Source organism: Aptenodytes patagonicus, chromosome 2 (genome assembly GCF_965638725.1).
Source record: "Aptenodytes patagonicus chromosome 2, bAptPat1.pri.cur, whole genome shotgun sequence".
NCBI classification, from domain to species: domain Eukaryota; kingdom Metazoa; phylum Chordata; class Aves; order Sphenisciformes; family Spheniscidae; genus Aptenodytes; species Aptenodytes patagonicus.
In genome coordinates, this window is record NC_134950.1 from 26,439,427 (window position 1) to 26,443,189 (window position 3,763).

Genomic DNA, 3,763 nt, shown 5'->3' on the forward strand with positions numbered 1-3,763 from the left:
GGAGGCGGCGGCAACAAGATGGCCGCCGGCCACCGCCCCCTCGCGCAGGCAGGGGGCGGGGCTACGTGCGGCTCCGCTCCTCGGCGCGGAGCCCCAGCCGATGGGGCAGCGCGGGGGCGGTCCTGTGGCTGAGGCCCCGCCCACCACGGCGGGGAGGGGACATGGCTCTTGCCTGCCCCCCGCCCTCACAGCCGCAGCCCCCAGGCTCGTACCTCCGCCCGTGCCTTACCTCTCCCTCCTTCCCTCCCGCTGCTGCTGATTAATTAAGTAACGGCAAATACATTTTTTAATTTGTGGTGACGAGCAGTTATCCAGAGAAGAGGGCAAGAAGGGAGTGCTCGGAGCAGGGCCCTTCCAGTGCTCGGAGCAGGGTCCCGCAGCTCAGCCTAGCGTAAAATGGCTAATCCTCCATCCTCCTCCTGCCCGTGCACACCTTAGCGCCTTATGAAAAGGCAAAGAAATTAAGACCTTGATCCATGAACAAAGGCAGATTCAAGTCAAATGGCAGAAGCAGCCACTTCTTTTCAGCAGTAGCTTCCACCGTTACTAAGATGTCCACATTTACATAGTCCATGTCTGTCTATGCCAGTCTCTAAGCTGCAACTGGCCAGGAGCTGGTTCTCAAGCTTTTCAGGTATGCCTCTTCCTAGGATGTCAATGTCTGGTGGAGAAGCAGGATGACTAGCAGAAGCTTTTAACTATTTCAGTCATTTGGCTGAATTTCTCAAATATTTTACCAAGAAAAGAGTTCACAAAGGCTGCACAGCAAGTTTTCAATGTAGATATACAATGTCAATCTCTTTCGCCCCCATCATTGCCTTAAGTGACCGGCCTGTTTTTCTTTTCCTACAGGACTGCTACTCATCTGCTCAACAGCCGCAACATCCGCAGCATGCAGAACAGGGGATACTGCATCAAACGAGTGCCTGGAATGGCCCTTTCTCAGTCTCAGTCCATTTAACTATCTAGCTAGACAGTGACCTGCCAGCCATAAACATTCTGCATTTGGCTGTAAGTGACCCAAGGAGACAGAAGAACTTTCCTCTTTCTCATCTTCCATGAGGACAGAAATCTATTACATGTCCTGACTACAACGGAATTTGTTACCTTCTGTCATGCATATTACTTTGTGTCTTCAGTTATTTGAGGGGAAAAAAACCCCCTACTGCTTCAACTTTCCTGAGTTATTGTTTAATGTAGGGTCACGAAAAGGATCAGGGAGATGGAACACCTCTCCTATGAAGAAAGGCTGAGAGAGTTGGGGTGGTTCAGCCTGGAGAAGAGAAGGCTTTGGGGAGACCTTATTGCAGCCTTTCAGTACCTAAAGGGTGCTTATAAAAAAGATGGCGGCAAACTTTTTAGCAGGGCCTGTTGTGACGGGACAAGGGGGAATGGCTTTAAACTAAAGGGGGGTAGGTATAGACTAGATAGAAGGAAGAAATTTTTTACACTGAGGGTGGTGAAACACTGGAAGAGGTTTCCCAGAGAGGTGGTGGATGCCCCATCCCTGGAACCATTCAAGGTCAGGTTGGACGGGGCTCTGAGCAACCTGATCTAGTTGAAGATGTTCCTGCCCACAGCAAGGGGGTTGGACTAGATGTCCTTTAGAGGTCCCTTCCAACCCAAACTATTCTATGATTCTATAATGCATCCATATGTAAAATGCTCAGTTTCAGAATATGAATTACAAAATAATCCTCTGGGAGATCATAGCCTGTCAGCATTATTTGTAGAACATTGTTCAAATTAGTCTCTTTTGGAAGAGACAGTTTACCAGTAATTATGCTAAGCTTTACTTGATACCAAGTTCAGAAGAGGCAACTTAATAAAGAGCAATAAAAATGTATATGCACTTCATGAAAGTGTTCTAAGAGTTCAAGACTCAGAACAGTCGCCGTACTGAAGTTTTGGGGCTCAGCAGTTTTCATTTGCAGCAACAACATATCCTCAAATCATAGTTATATAGTTATACACTATATATATACACTATATATATACACATGCAGTTGTATAGTTATACACTATATCCCCGGATGTAGTTTCTTACAAGACCATACGTATTTAGAAAGGAGGAAAGATTTACATTAGGCAAGATGTGGCTATATGTTAATATAGCTACAATATTTACAATATTTACTTTTTATGACTTTGTAGGAACAATCAATGCCCAGCCATATGAGACTTTGGCATGAAGGAGTGGCTCATACTGACCCTTTGCTCTAAATCTCTCTAATAAATATTGCTATTTTAGTATCGTTGATATAAATAATTTTATGGAATGAATGCATATTGTTTTATTCAGTTCACACGGTGGTTTTGTTCAATAAATTTTCAGTGTAAATTATACTTATTCTAATAGTATCAAAATCTTCCTTCTAGGTACAAAACTAATTTACATTTGCATTTTTTATGCCAAGTAAAATGATGAATAGTGATGAAAGATCTAATTTTAAAACAATATTTATAAATCAAAGGAAGTGTCAAGACTTCAATAAAAACCACACATTGAGTACCATGTTGTGCTGATAATTAAAAAAACACTGAGTAGAAAACAATTAAACAAATCTTAGCACTTCAGAGCTTTCAAGCACACTGTAAGCACCTATTAACATTCACACATCACCCCAGGCATTGGTAGCTGCCCCTATTTCAGAAAGGTAAGAAACAGAGAAAGGGAAAGAACAAGGTGATTTACCCATGGTCACAGAGGTGAGTGTTCAAGTCAATGTTAGATTTCAGAAGCTCCTGACTCCCCTTTCCATGCTCAAACCACAGTCCTTTTTTGGGGGGTGGGAGCAGGAGGAAGCAAAAAGGAACAGGGTAGGTTTTCCATGGTTTCTGTTTTGAGGAACCAAATTTTTACAATGACTGTCCTGATTGAAAGAGTTTGGTTCCAACTTTTGCCTGGATTCCCTTCTAGCTTCTCTTCACACCTACTATCAGCTCTTCTGTTTTCCAGCTGCAGACTTTGAAGAAGGGTTCCACGTGGAAAGCAAAGTTGGAAATAAAAGCTTACTGAATATAAACTTTTCCCAAACCTGACAACTGCTTTTAAGAGTGTAAATTGTCACGTCAGCAAAGTGCTATTCACAGCTAGGATCTTTCCACTATTTCCCCCTCTTTACAGGTAATTAGAAAAAGGGTCAGACAGAAAAGTTTCACATGGTTGGGCAGCTTGTAACAGTGAGTGAGATGGTGTGTGTGATGTCGGGGGAGATTACAGTTTAGGAGGATAAGACAAAAGCTGACAAGAAAAACAGAAATTTAAAATGTTTTATATTTAACATTTGTAATAATTATTTCACAGTCTAAAATTAATGCAGAATGCAATTAAAAAAAATGCCCTACCCATTGTTACCCACCTGATAGGAATCATATTAATAGTAGGGAGAAAATAATTCAAGTTCTTGCATCCAGGACAATTATAGTACTGGCACAGGTTGCCCAGAGAGGTGGTGGATGCCCCATCCCTGGAAACATTCAAGGTCAGGTTGGACGGGGCTCTGAGCAACCTGATTTAGTTGAAGATGTCCCTGCGCACAGCAGGCGGGTTGGACTAGATGACCTTCAGAGGTCCCTTCCAACCCAAACCATTCTATGATTCTATAGTAAGTCACTGTGGTCTACACAAATAAAAAGAGATGTTATAATGCTACTCTATACAAATCCTACATTCCAAAGTTTTCAAGAAAATTCATGCTTTAAAAGTCTTTGCACTTCTACCATTAAATAACTGTACAGCGCATATAAAAAGACTGTTCGG